This window comes from Dromaius novaehollandiae, chromosome 3 (genome assembly GCF_036370855.1).
Source record: "Dromaius novaehollandiae isolate bDroNov1 chromosome 3, bDroNov1.hap1, whole genome shotgun sequence".
NCBI lineage: Eukaryota > Metazoa > Chordata > Aves > Casuariiformes > Dromaiidae > Dromaius > Dromaius novaehollandiae.
Window position 1 is genome coordinate 3,463,281 of NC_088100.1, and position 14,894 is coordinate 3,478,174.

Here is a 14,894-nt window from a genome sequence, read left to right on the forward strand (position 1 = left end):
AAGTAAATGAAACCATACCTGCTTTAATTATTGATCACTGTATTTTACATTACAGTAGGCTTGAGGTCCAGTGTCCAAATCATTCTGTACAGATGTAGATGTGTAGATATGTGTCTGTGAATTAATAATTTAAGGTTCTGATCCCAGATTTAAGCATGTGAACATGCACGAGGGCAGTGAAATTAGGTAATACACTGAAAAAAGAGAATGTTCCACCCAGAGGCAAATGCTGTATTTCATAATTACATACCTGAGTAAAAGGTATGAACATATATGCATAAATATATATAGTATGTATGTATATGTGTGTCTATTTATTCCAGTATGTTTTCATCTAAGAGAAGATCAGCTAATATGAGTGGTCCTAACTGCCTAAGAAAATATCAAAAACAATCTTGAACAAAATATCCTGAAAATCCTACTTCCAGTGTCCTTGGAGTGGTTGAAGTGTAGCTCTTCTCTGAAAAATAAAGCAGTAAAGGTGCCTCGTGGGACATTACATTCAGAGTTCTCCAGTGAATCTTCCCGAGCGTGTTACTTCCTTGAGAGGAGGTGTTTCCCAGGAGCCAGCGCTACAAAGATCACTTAGGGCTCCGAGATTCGAGTCGAGTATTTTCCTCCTGGTACATCACTGTCGATCTCATGGTGGCTTCAGCCTGTGCTGCACTGTCGGTGTCAACTCCAAAGTCCCCAAGAGCTTTGGGGAATTCCTTTGATGCTGCTTTCAGCTCTAAGTGTCTGGGTCTTAGCGAAAGACTAGAGGAGATGAACAGGATCCAGCTGGGCTGAACACATCCAACACTATAGACAGATTGAAATAGCAAATAAATGTGTGCGTGTGTAGTATTTGCCCAGCCTATAAACACATTGGAGCCTGATTCCCACCCTGGTGGCCTCATTCCACCCAGCGGAGATCCTTGGAAGGAAGGAAGGAGGGAGTTAAACTTGCCAGCCAGCTCTGGAGCAGGTTAAATTGGATATTCGCCCAAAATATTTTGTTTGCCCAAGGGCAATAGTGAAATTCTTTCTGCTGTTTTCTGACTTGCTGTTCAAGGAAGCCATGCTACTGTGTGCAATAGCACTGGGGTGGGATTCATAGGCTGCATATGGGGGCCTTCCTCTAGGCTAGTCGCTTTTCTTCCTTTCTTAGTGGAAAACTCATCAATGCAAGGAAAGCTGTTTATGCCAGGAAAACAGCAGTCCCCACTGCAGCTTGTGGTGCTGTAGTCTACTCTTTTTTGAGTTGCTTCCCACAACACTCACACTGTCCCCAGTCCCTCCTGCCTTCCCCCTGCAATGCATTTTCAGCTGGTGGTACTTTTTGCCTGATTGCTAAAAGCCTCAGTTATGGGTTAATAGACGCATCAGAGGATGTGGTGTCAGCACAGTGGGTTCATCTCCCTTTTGGATCCTTGTGCCTTGAGGTTTGTACCTTCTTGTGCTACTCCCAGGAGCAGAGTGAGCATCCCCAGCAGGTGACAGCTTCTCACATTGCTGGGAGCCATGGCTCAGTGCCTTTCTCTACCCCAAACCAGATCGTTCTCATGCTCAGCAGAAAGGCAGCCATGGATACTAGCAATGTGCTAATGCCATGAAGAACTCTACACTGGTCACTTGCCACTTGAGGACCCTGCAGTGGGGTCCATGAACAGCTGGTCACATTAGACATGTTATAGCCCCTTTGGAGCTGATGGAGGGAGAAACAGGCTTTCGCAGGCAGGGTTTGGGTCCCTTAACACTAACTAGATGCCTGCAAGAGTTGTCTAGACCTGAATACATCGCAGTGAGCTCAACTGGAGAAGAACCAGCACCCATCAACACACCCATTTCTCTCTGACCCATTCAGATGCCCCATCAGCCGGGGACATATGAGGAGAGAGAGGAGAAGCATCCAGGAAAAGAAAAGATGAAAAGTGGCCAAAAAGGAGGAGAAAGGCAAGGAAAGAAATAGGATGTGAATCCTGGCTGTGCAACAGGTCATTTGTGAGGCAAATCAGCCTCTGTTGTGTGATAATGGCCTGAGGCCAGACTGGAAATGCTTATTGAGCGAGTCCTGGGAGAGGTGTGATGGAAGCACTGGGGACAAGGACTGCCTAGAGACCTTAAAACGAAAAGACAGGTTTGATTTAGGACAACGATTCAAAAGAACATGCGGATTAGATGTGAGCTGTGGTATAAAGCTGTATTAGCCGAGCAGAGAAGCTGCCCATCAAGCGCCACGCAGGGAACAAGAGATTAACAACATCTGACCCATGGAGCAAAAGATGTCAGAACGAGTGCCCGCAGCCGGGAGACAAAGGGGTTCAAAGAACAGCTACTGGGGCAGGCGAGGTGCAGAAACTGGCTGTGGGCACGGGGGTGATGTTCCTAGAAATGCCGCCAGCGAAGAACTGAGCAGTAGGGTGCAATGCCCGGCAGGAAACACTGGAGGGAGTGTGGGCAAAAGAGGCAGCAGCCAAAAAGACAGGTGGTTTTCCTGCTATGCACGACCACAATGTGTTTTTTGTATTACTTTTGCTATTTTTGTTGTTATTACTGTTCATTAGCCTGGGCTTTATGGGGTGTGAGACTGAAGTTCTGCTCTAAGCAGTTTGTTATCCGAACGGAGAAAGGAGATGAGTAGCAGATGAAAGAGCAGCAATGGTTTCTGGGGAGGGAGGGAAACTGAGGCAAGTCAAGGCGCTAGCAGCTTGCATTATTTTGTGGATATATTTTAAAGAATAAAGGAGTGCTAAAGAGTTGGGTGCTACTGAGAGATTAGGCTCAAGTCAGTAGTCACAGTTATGAGTTATTTCTGTTACAGCTGTTTTTTGGGTGGTGAGATTTAATGGCTGGACCATACTGAACTTGGTCTGGAAGCACCTGCTATGGGCTGTAGTTGTGGCAGGATGAGGCCAGGCACCAGAGGGTCCCAGATGGACTGGCCCAAAGGAGGAAGTCAAGAAGCCAAAGTGTCAGAGCCAGCAGGCTCCAAGAGCAAGCCAAGGTGTAGCTGAGAGATGGAATGAAGGTCAGGATCCCAAGGGTATGGACAGCAGTTCAAGGCTTGAGAATAGCATCAGGCAGGTTGGTGTAAAAGAGAGAAAGGGAGGCAGGGTCGGAAACCAGTAAGGACCAGGCTGACCAGACAGGAGATGAGGTCGGGAGGAGGCCTGGAAACCAAGACATGGACCAGGACTGCAAGCTCTACAAACTGGTCAGGAGTCTTTGCACAGATGTGCCTTCAGGAACCATCAGCTACTGACAAAATTAGCAGGCAAAGGATGCAACTGTCAACGAATAGAGTTGGAGTTTAGGAGAATTAAGAGGAGAGTGGGTCAGTCTGGGCCAATGCTTAATGTAGATGGGACATTAACAAGCCAGTATGAAGCAGTATCAAGAGACTGAGGGACTTGCATGTTTCTTGTTTTAGTCTTCCCTGAATCCTAAGCAAATATTTGGTGCAATTTAATGATGCGGCTTTGAGGACAGGAAGAGAGGGCTGAAATGTATCCACTTGGAGGTTTGTAACTTGGATAAGGCCCAGCCTGGAACTTGGATAAGGCTCAGCCTGGAACTTATGGCACTAAATAATGTCTGAATCACTAATCATTATCAGCGCAGGAAGAGAGTAACAATCGAGTCAGGGAATCATGGATGAATTACCTTGATTCCAATCCCTGGGAAAATACTGCAGAAGTTCTTACGTAATCAGTTCCATATTTGGCCACTGGAGGACAATGTGGTGATGAAGAACAGCCTACATGAGCTGCTGGGAGCAATTCTCAACAAACCACCCTAATTTCTATCTCTAACTGAGAAGTTGGCCTTGGTGACTAAGGTACTGAGGTTTTCTTCTAGGCAAGAGCCACAGACACATGGCCCGCACCTCAGAGAGCCAAGAGTAAGGAGAGCTTTGGAATCACCCACAGAGAGGAAAGGACTGGCGCTCTTCACAGTTCCCTGGCCGCAGGACAGGACAGGTCTGAGCTGAAACCCCAGGAAGCATGATGGGGTCCCAAGGAGACGTGAGGGTGTCAGATCCTAGTGCTGACTTCCTTCCACAGCCAAGGAATTGGGCATCCCAGCAGCCTCCACAGCAGCATCAACTTGCTGCCAGTCATGTAGCAAAGTTCCAGTATAGGATTTGCTTTTGGCCTTCTGACAAACTATTTGCAGCTCAAAAAGTCACAGGTGGAGCATTTCTAGTAAAAAAAAAATGACTTAAAAAAAGACTTTCAACACCGTCCCACATGCAGCCTTATGTTCCAGACAGTATGCCCATAGCATGGGTGCACAATGTGTCTAGTCAGCAGTTTTTGAACAACCTCATGTGGGACAGACCATCTGCTGAGATCCATATCAGCATAGAAGAACAGCAAGAAGTTTGGAAGGTAGGATCAAAATTCAACTGATCACTTTAAAGTGGAGGAATATCCTGAAAAAGATGAGGTGACAAGCAGCAGGAAAAGACTGAAGCCGTAAGCACAGTAGATTTCACACAAACAGGATTTGGGAATTACCAGAAGGAGCCAAAACTGGGAGGAAATTAAAAAAAAAAAAAAAAAAAAAAAAAGAGGAAGGAGCAGAAATGAAAGATAACTAAGGAAGTGAGAACGTATGGTAAAATGCTTTTGGAAAAGGACCACATCAATTTCGTTCTGGGCAACATCACCTATGTCAGAAGATGTAGTTGTACCTTGACTTAGAGATGGAGAAGCCGTAGCTGTAGCACCATGTCTGTATCTGGCCACTGCCCTTTAAGTAAATTTGGGAGGAACTGGAGATGGAGAGGATAAGAATTGAGACAATCAGATGATTAGAAAGGGGAGTCTGAGGAATAGCTTGAAGGAACTGGGCTTGTTTGGTTTAGAAATGAAAAGCAGACAGGAGCTCTGGGGCAGGCTGCTGGGGATGAGGGTGAGCAATTGCTCTACTTGTCCGCTGTGATCTGGACAAGCAGAAGTCAACTTAACTTAAAACATCAGAAAGTGGTTGGGGAACCAGAAACCCTGGGACTGGCTAAGAGGTGGTGAGATTGCCTTTCTTGGAGGTTAAGAGCATGACGGTCAAATGTGTCACAGATGGTCTGTTTGACCCTACTGTGGAATGGGGAGGTGAGCTAGGTGGCTTCCTAGAGGCTTCTCCAGTTCATCCAGTTCTTCATGTCTGTCATTTTTATGGGTTATGTAATTCAGGAAGCCTTCTCAGAACCCGTATTTCCTCAGGTCCAATGCAATGCCTTAACCACAAACCCAATCCTATGCTATTTACTCTTCTGTAAGTGCCATTTACTCTTCAGCAAATTAAAGCATCCTATTTAATTCTGTGAAACACTCACTTGCTTTGTTCAAAATGAGAGGGGAAAGAAAAAAGGGGTTTCCTGCAGATACTCATTCCAACTTCAAACTGAGTTCCCTTCCACCATCATTGTTTTTATTTTCTGAGAAGCAGCTAGGCAGCAAATTTCATTCACACAGAATGTTTTGCTTCCAGCAGGGTTCAAGTGTTATTCCGCACACCTGATGTAAAGAAGCAAATGATACTTGCGTATATACAAGAATTGCTCATCTGGTCAGGAAGCAAGAAGGGGAGTAGGTGAGCAGCATGTAACCAATGCCAATAGCTCAGTTCAGCATGATCCACAAAAAATATTCACGATGAAATTACTGAAATAAAAAACGTTCCTGTTTGAGCAACCACTGGAAGATAATAGAGCACTAAAAATAGCCAATATGGGCTCATTAGCTCTTTAATTACACATTAGTTTTCCTTTCTCTAATCTACACTTGCCACTTTGCCCTGTGATCTCACCATGGACATTCATTGGGGGGTGCCCGGAGCTGTCCTGGGCTGGTGGACAGTACAATTTACTGCCAGTTCTCTGTAGGATCCAGTCCATCTTCTGATCCTTCCCTTCTCTGAAGATTGGAAGAATGTGATCCCCCCATGAAGCCCCCGGAAAGGCAAGCAGCAAGGAGATGAAAATGCAGAGAGAACAGGGTAGGAAGTGACAGTAACAGCCTCTGAAGTGCTCAAAGCTTGTCCCAGTACATGAAATCCATGTTGTCTTCAACAGAAGGCATGTGTTAAAGAAGCAGCCATGACTCCAGCTAGACAGACATCCATACAGCTTAAATATCAGTGGTGAGACCATTGTTCCCTGGGACAACTCCAGTTTTAAATCCTACTCAACAGCTATGGTTGAGTAACATATTGCAAGTAAGCAGTTCTGTAGGGTAGGATTCTCTACACAAAGGTGACCCTGAGAAGATCTAAGTAGATGATGTAGTGGATGTGGCTAGGGTATTTCCTGCTACATCATTTTGACCTGCTACCTGCACCAATTCTAAAACACTAACCTGGGCTCAAGCCCTGCAATGCCATTGTCCACATTGTTCAATTATTAGAGTGGTCCTTGGCCTGGTTTTGGCCCAAACTAACTAGCATTGACCTAAACACTGCCCAAGGACAGTTTAGGAGTCAACAAAAGCCAGGAATTATTCCCAAGAGCAATGTGGCTACAGCTACCCTGTTTTGGACCAGGGTACAATGCGAGTAGTGAAACACTGAGAACTGTTTGCTTAGTTCTGCTGGTCTTGCTGCAAGCCTGGTGGTGGCTGTATCATGAGAAAGCTGAGTGCCCTGGCAGCCACAGGGCTCATGGGCATGACTGGAGCAGCAGGAGGGGCAGGCAGCTCCGTACAGGCTTTTGTTATTGTCACCAGTAACATCCCCGAGGGTTGCAGCCTGGGTTGGGCATCTGTAGGACACGGGGAAGAGAAGTGTGAATTTTGCCCATCAATCAAAGCAAAGAGGCTGTGCCTTTTTTACAGCAGGAGGCCTTCTCTTAAAAATGAGGGTACAGGAATGCATTTTCAGGCTCAGCTACCTAGTGATGCTTGGCAAAGTGGGTCTAAATAAACCAAGTGCTTCCCTGCATGAGCAGGTTAGACCCAGACTTATTGCTCCTGCAGGAAGGAATCACTGGAGGTGCTGAATCAGGCACCTGTCAACCTACCTGCTTTTCTGCTTGCAGAGTCGACCCAGAGCCTCCTGTTTGCCACCATTTCCTCCTATATCGCAACTGCTCCATTGTGGTACTCATGGCTGCAGGATGCTGTGGAAGGATACAGGGATTGAAAAGGTATCAGACACATTGCTGAAGGGCAGGTCCACCAGGAGCTGTTGAACATGATAGTCCAGCTGCTACCTCCAGCTCAGAAAGTCTTTAAAGACATCATTATTAAGAGCCAAGGATATGTGCCAAACAGAAGACTGCTCTAGACTTGCCACGTTTCTCGTACCTTTTCCTAGACACTGACTAATGGGCACTGTTTCAGGCCATGTGCTGGGCTGGGTGGACCTTTGGTTTAATGCAACATGTCGGCTCTGATGAGGTGCTACTGAATGAAGCTTAATGGTGCTTTCTGTGGAGCTCAAAGGCAACAAATCCACTGGTTTTCACAGCTTATTTAGGTGCTTGGATCCACAACTCTGCTCTCCCCACCTGCTGATGTCTGCCCCCACAACATACCTTGACCAGACTGACAAGCTGGGATACAACAGCATCTCTGAGCTACAAGAAACCAAATGACTGAGTGATCTCATGCTCTTGCGACTTCCTGAGAAGCATGGAAACACTATACCACATTCTTCAGGAGATTTCCATTTTTAATACCACTAACTTTTTAATTTCCACAAGCTCCTTGTAAAACAGTAGCTGTGCTGGAGCTTTCATTTGTTCACTCATCGTAGAGTCAATGAGCCAGGGAATGTATCATTGCACACTTATCCCACAAACACATTTAAATCCACATCTAATGCAAATGGCAGCACTAATAGCGCTTGTAAATATCGTTGTTTACTTAGCGTTCTCTGAAGCACTTGGAAAAGTGCTCTGCTTGAAAAGAAAATCTTTGCTTCAACTCAGCAGTCAGATCCCAACTTGTTCTATATTGAAAGAGGAATTTACAAACAGATAAAATTCACATGCACACATAATCAGACGTTTTATTAAGTTTTAGGCAAGGAGCTAGGAAAACCACAGCTAAATCTAGTGAGGTGTATCCCTAATAAATGCTGGGCTAGTGTGCACCTTCCCAAAGGTACTTAGAAAGAGGGGACTGCAAGGGTCACCCATGACAGGGTCAGTGCTACCTAAGCTAGTCCTGGCTGAAATGCATCTAACCTCTTCTTCATCTCCAGTTATAGATACTCTACTCCTACCCAGATAACCTAGCCAACGTTGACTTATCCTAGCAGGACAAAGTTACTCCTGATTTATCACAATCCCTCCTTTGCAGCCCGAAGCCCATTTGTTCACTTTTTCCTCACTGGTTGTTTTCTGGACTATTTGTCTTATTGCAGTAAGTTCCCCAAGCGACCCTTGTGCCAGGCACTGTATAAACACACTGATCTTCAATTAAACAATTACTACGTGAGCCGGCAGACTTCTCTGTGATTACAGAGGTGCTGAAAATGTCGGCTATTTCTGTAAAGGTAAATTAAACTTTGTCAGAACCCACATCTGCTTGCTGTAACTCTGCTGTCGCTTACCATGGTCCATACATGGTTTCAAGCCGGGCTGACTGGCAGTGACCCAAGCAGTCCTTAGACATTACTGAGGAGTTGGCACAGGTCACAGATCAGTCCCAACATGCAGTCTGGATATAGCCATTTTGACCCTCTCCATGGGTCCATGGACATATGTACCTCCACTCCTGTGAAAGGAATAATTTCCAAACCTTCCTCTTGAACTAAAGGCTGGGGGAGTCTCCAAATATTTCACAGTGAAATCCTGGTCCACATGGAGGGAACTGATACTTTCCTTGTGCTATATAATGTGGCAGGAGTCCACTCTAGAGGCAGAGGAGGCACAGCAACAAAAAAGAGTCAGGTTAAAGACTAAGCTGAAGTTGTCCTTGCCAAAGTGAGTTTGTCAGTAGCAAGTGAGAGAAAAGTGTCAAGGAAAGTTTTAAAAGTGAACTCTTCCTGCTTCCATGGACCGTTGTCCGAGACTCAGGCAGACCTAATTTCCTGAATCCACCCCAGTTATGCGACGCAATTCCTCCCAAACTTCATTATGTGGACTACCGAAAAAGGATTCTGCTGGTCCACCCCTATTGGGGGAGCAGACGGGGACCCGCCCGGGTCGGGGCAACCCAGTTCTGTCTTCAGAAAGCCCTCCACCAGTGCCTGCGGCTGCGGAGTAGGCATTCCCTGTATAACCAGCCGAGGAATACCTGCCTTAAGGGCCTGCCCCCACACATCATTGCTGTGTTTAACTGCCTCTGCATTCCGGGACTGAGGCATTTCTCTATTCTTTTTCTTTTGATCTAACAGTGCGGGCGGTCACTGCTCGGACTGGCTTTGGTGCACGGGGAGCTTCACTCTCTGCCCCCGTTTCCCGAACTAAGGTCAGAACCCGATGACTCACCTCTCCCCACGTCAACGGCACATTCTGAAGCTCATTCTTAACACTACTCAGTGCAAGCTTTACTGCGGCTGTAGCACCCCTTATTCAGGGTCCCATTTGGACGGGATTGGCATGGGCTTCCATAGGGGAATCCAGGGGGTGTGTGTGCTGGTGTTGGTGGGGCAGTGTGGGGGTGGTGGGTGGGAGAAAGCCCCTGCACCCAGCTCTGCGCTGAGCTCTCACTGTGGTGGAGAGAGCCCACGTGCCGGGCTGCTTTGCAGGAGGAGCCCTTTGGCCCTGCTCTGCCCGTCTCACCCTCCTTCCCTCTCCCTCGCTGCCTCGGTGCCCGCTGCGTGCCTGGGCTCCTTGCTTTGCGTCCAGAGCAGTGGTGCCCCCCTTGCCTCAAGCATCCCCAGGGCTGCTGGAGGCTCCTCGACTCTGGCCCAGGCCTTTGCCCACCCACTCCACATGCAAGGGCTCTGTGCAAGAGCCCTTGTTCAGGCTGGTCAATGGCGGTGGTGCCAGCCTGCCTGGCCGGGGAAGGCGAGAGGTTTTGTGGGCAAAGGGGAGGCCCCGGCAGAGGCCCTTTGGTGCTGCTGGGACTGCCCTCGCCCGTGGGCATGGTTCCAATGAAGGGGTTTGGTGAGTTTTGGGAGCAAGCATCACTCTCGGCTCCAAAGAATGGTGCACAGAGGTTTATTTCCAGTGGCGCCGGGGTGACGAAGGCGTGTAGCTCAGCGGGGCGCTTGTTACCAGTGCCTCTGCGCAGGCGCTGAGCTCTGTGCTTGCCCGAAGCAGCTGCTCCTTGCCTGGCGGCTGCTGGGCGCTCGTCGTCTCCTTCGCAGGAGGGCAGCACATCTGCGGATGCCCTTGCGCAGTCGTCTGAAGCCCCCACAAGTGCAGCCTGGGCAAAGCAGGGAGCCCAGCACCGCTCTCCAGCGGGCACCGCGTGCAGCGGGAGGGGAGGCCGTCTGCAGTGGTGGGGGCCAGAGCTGCAGGGTGGTCCAGCGTTGCAGAGGTGGGGCAGAGGAGGGCTCCCCTGCGCGTTGGCGCCTGAGCTGCGCAGGGCGCGAAAGAGGCCGCCAGGCTCTGGGAGACGGCTGCTGAGCTCCGGGCAACTCCCCGCTGCCGTTGCCCAGGCTGCCAGCAGCGCCCAGAGGCCCCTGCAGAGGCCCAGAAAAGGCGGGGTTAGTGGGGAGCCTGCAGCCTCCGCCCGGGTGCCCCCAGCTGTGGGCAGGCCTGCCCTGGGCAGGGAGAGCGGAGGCTGGAGGCAGGCTGTGGGGCAGGAGAGGGAGGGTGCCCTTGCTGCAGGTGCTGCTGGAGGGCAGAGCGGGTAAAAGCAGGGGGCCTCTGCCTGCTCGTCTCTGCCAGCGTCACAGGCAGCAGGGCAAGCAGAGGCTGAAGCGGGGCGGAAGCCTCCCGCAGGCAGGCCGGCCCTGGCCAGGCCGCTGAGCTGCCCGCCAAAGCGGGGCCCGTGCACACTGCGCCAGGGATGGGCCCTGCCGCGGGCTCAGGCCTGTCCCTGTGCGGGCAGTGCTTGGGGCAATGGTAAGGCCGACTCCTACCTGGGGCCCGAGGCTATCCAGGACAGCCGTGGAGGCCACCGTCAGGAGCACCATGAGGAGGTTGCAGGCCGAGGGGAAGCTGGGCAGGCACAGGAGCAAAAAGCTCAGTGCCACGAGCCCGCACGCGGTCCTCAGGCTCTGAGGCTCCATGCCGCCGAAGGGAGCGCGCCTCACGTGTGCAGTCCTGTTTCAAGAGTGCAAGGCAAAACACAGCAGCCAGCTCTTAGCAGCGGTGCCCCGCCAGCCCCCCAGCCCCGGCCAGCCCAAGGGAGGTCAGCAGGAGGCCAAGTGCTGCTGAGCAAGTGCCTTCCAGCGCGGGTCCACCAACCTCCCAGTGCCTGCCCCCCCTTCTCCGCTCTTGGGCTCACCCTTTGCACGCTGCTCCGCGCCGCTAGATTGACAGCGTCAATCCACCCGCAGGAGAAGAGCCCAAGGCCGCCAAGAGAGCACTTCTGGAAGAAGAAGGGCACAGTGGGCTCCCTCGCTCTGCCTTGCCTGGTTGCCCGCTGCGGGGGCTGCTTTCACCGCTGTTCCCCTGGGACACCCTGTCCTCAGCACCAAGCGCGCACAATCGTTGCCGGACATTGCTGGGCCTTGCTGAGGGGCTGTTTCCACGATTGTGGCACTCGGAAGGGGACATGTGGAGGGAGGGGGCGTCCAATGGCAGGCTGCAACCCAGCTGGCTGCCCAAGGATGGCGCCTGCAGGGGTTTTGGGGTGCGGAGGAGGCCGACAGAGCCAGGCCGATGGCCCCGAGAGGAGGAGAGCCTGGGGGGAGACCAAAGGAGGCAGCTCTTACCCGGCCGCCTTGCTGCTTCGTCCCCGCTCAATGCCACACTCTTCACCTGCTCACTCGCTCGCTGGCTCACAGGCAAAGTGACACCGGAGGCTGCCCCAGCCCCGCCTCCACAAAGAGCAGGGCTTGTGATGCGATGGCGACATCACTTCAGGACCCCCCGCCGGGCTGAGCTGTCCCTTGTGTCACCCAAGCACTGACCGCTGTCAGCACTGCAAGGGCAAGCCCAGGACAGCTGCGGCCAGCAGAAAGCCCGCCAAAACCGCAGCCCCGTCCCTGGCAAGCCCCTAGGAAGGCGGTGGCCTTTGCGTGGCAGTGCCAGACTCCTGTGTCCTGGCCACGCAGGCGAGCGCAGCAGTGCCGTCTGCCCGCACGCTTAGGCCAGTGCCAGCGCCCAGCACGCTCCCTGATGGCTGCGACGGGAGCGGGCCCTTTGGCTGGTGGTGCCAGGAGGGCTGGACAGGCAGCAGCCTGCGCAAGGCCTGCGTGGGAGGGCTGGGGAAGTGGCCGGGGTGTGTCACAGGGACCCTCTCAGAAATGCCTGACTCAGGGCTGGTGCCTTCCTGAAGGCCCCACACGGGGCTGCAGCTGCCTGGTGCCCAGGGGGCCCCTGTGCCTGTGCCCTGGCAGCCGCCATGCTGCCCGCTCTGCACGCAGCTGTGACCACACAGGCTCTGTGGCGGCTGCCAACTCAGCTCCTGCAGGGCCAGGCTCTGCCCCTCGGCCCGCCGCGATGCCGCAGCCCAGCTGGGCACGGGAGGCTGCAGGCCAAGGAGCCCAGCCCCAAGCCATGGGCGGCAGGGAGCAGCTCTGGGCCAGGGCAGAGGGCAGTTTGGCTGCCATGGCATCTTCACGCGAGTTGAGAGTGGCCTCCCAACGCCCGTGGCCAGCTGCCTGCTGGCGCGGGGGGGCATGCCCTCAGGTGCCATGGACCTCTGTGTGTGTGTGCAGGTGGCTTAAGCGTTGCCTAACCTTCTGCCGGTGTCCTGAGGGCAAGTGTTCCTTGGTGCAGCCTTTCGCAGTGGTCTGGGGAGCCTGGCACTGCTGCAGGGCAGTCTGGGGAGGAAAGGCCGAGGGGAAGAAGGCCCCGAGAAGCCGGTCCTTTGCCAGGGCCTTCGTCACCAGGCAGCTCGCCCATGCAGCTGCGGGCCCCGCTATTTCCGAGCCCACCGCTAGGCCCGGTGTCCCTCCGTGAGCTGAGCTGAAGCCAGTGGCCAGCGGCCACAGACAAGAGTCAGGATGGGAAGAAGCAGCTGGCATGAGAAGAGCGCTGGCTTGAGAGCCTTCCTTATGCTCTTGTCCAGCATTTGCCAGAATTAAATATTATCATTACCAACTCCAAATGGCAAGGACCAAGTCAAGATATGACATTCCTTGGCACCTGACGGATAAGGTGACAGGAAAACTGTGCCAGAATCTATATGAACACTGATGCCAAATTCAAAACAGACCTCAGAACCAAAACATCATGCAGCAATAAATGCTTTCAAAAACAAAATGTTTGCTTTCTCGTCTATGGGACCAACCTTCACGTCCATTTACACTACATGCAGGCATAGGGCATAAGGGACGTCAGTAGCAATTATGGCAGTAAGATCTGCAAGATACAAAGGAGCAGACCATGTTACCTTCAGCCCTAAATCCTGCTAAGGCTCTGTAGTGAGAACACCTGCAGAAGAGCTGGTGAGGAGTCAGTGACTGGCAGAGTACGTGGTAGCAGGCCCAGCGTGTGGAACTACACACTGATCAAATTCCCATCAGGGCCAGGCATGCATATTCCCTTTTATCAGCAATGTCTAGCTGCTTCCCATACAGTCCTTTCTCAAGGTTAGCACAGCTGAGCTAAGGAAATAGTTCTGGTAGATTTAAGTGGCCCTTAGGATACAATGAGTTGAGTCCCACCAGGGCGTCCGACCCATGCGTCCAGCAGCCTCCCATCGGTGACCCCCTCCATGCCACTCCTGGGGCTCCCCGCGCAGGCTGGAGTGTAAGTCCTTTATTAAATCCATCCTGTAAATCCATCCTGCTTAATCCTTCATGAACCTTGATTGAACACTGGGACAGGTTGCCCAGATAGGTTTTGCAGTCTCTGTCCTTCGACCTATCTGCTGTAGATGACCTTGAGAGGGTTGGACTAGATGATCTCCAGAGGTGACTAGATGATCTCCAACCTCAGTGATTCTGTGTTCAGGCTTCTGTCTACAGCTATGTAGTGAGTGGCTATAGAGTAGCTGGAATGAGACTCTTCTCAGAGGTGCACAACAAAGGGATGAGGGGAACAAAGAGAAATTCTATGGAAAAAAATTCCAATTAAATATAAGAAAATTTCACCATGAAGGTAACCTAGAACAGGGGCTGAGAGGAATGGGGACTCTTCATCTTTGGAGAAATTCAAAACTCAGCTTAATCAGGGCTTGAGCAATCTGATCCTTATTTGATGTTGAAAATGATTGTACTTTGAGCTGGAGGTGGGACAAGAGATCTCCTACAATCATTTCTTTTTCTTTTTTTTAATGCATTGACCCACTCAGATTCTAACCCCTACATGTCAGCATCACTGTGCCCCAGCATGCCACATGTAGCCCACCAGGATGCCAGGGCAGCCAGGGCCAGTGGCGCAATGGACAACGCGCCTGACTACGGATCAGGAGACTGCAGGTTCGACTCCTGCCTGGCTCGATCTTTTCCTTTGCACAGCTTGGCCACAGTGGAAGTAACGGTGATGGTGCCCTGGTTTCTCCTTGGTGGCTACCTGGGTACCTGGTGTTGCTCCCAGCTTGTTGGCAGAGACTCGTGGCATCTAGCAGCACAGTTTGGGGGAGTGGAGTCTTACCCACAGTAGAGGACAGCTCAGTCAGGGGCCACTGCATTTGAGACCATTACATCTGATCTCACTGCGGACGCGCAGATGGACTCCTGCTTTGACAGGCTATGTGCCTCATGGGCAAATGCTGGTAGGAAGTGTCAGGCCCTAATGGAGGAGGGCAGGAGGGAGAAAGGGATGGAGGGAGTGAGGAAAGAAAAGAGGAGGCTGCAGCCAGGAGTTGCAAAGAGGAGACAGTCTTTAACACGTAAAGGGGTCTTGGGGGACCCTGAGATACCACAGAGGGCTATGAGAATTGGTGCAGAAATAGTGT

The 14,894-nt window shown here is 51.5% G+C and overlaps 1 long non-coding RNA gene and 1 other non-coding gene across 2 annotated transcripts; one reads left to right on the forward strand and one right to left on the reverse strand.

Moving 5' to 3' along the window:
• Window positions 1-10,077: 10,077 nt before the first annotated feature.
• On the reverse strand, window positions 10,078-12,621 carry LOC135327771 (uncharacterized). The gene is made up of 2 exons (XR_010388147.1): window positions 11,331-12,621; window positions 10,078-11,146 (listed from the first exon to the last, which is right to left on the reverse strand). It is a non-coding gene; the product is annotated as an uncharacterized LOC135327771 (long non-coding RNA).
• A 1,742-nt stretch (window positions 12,622-14,363) lies between these two features.
• Window positions 14,364-14,436, forward strand: TRNAR-ACG (transfer RNA arginine (anticodon ACG)). The gene has a single exon. It is a non-coding gene; the product is annotated as a tRNA-Arg (tRNA).
• Window positions 14,437-14,894: the final 458 nt, after the last annotated feature.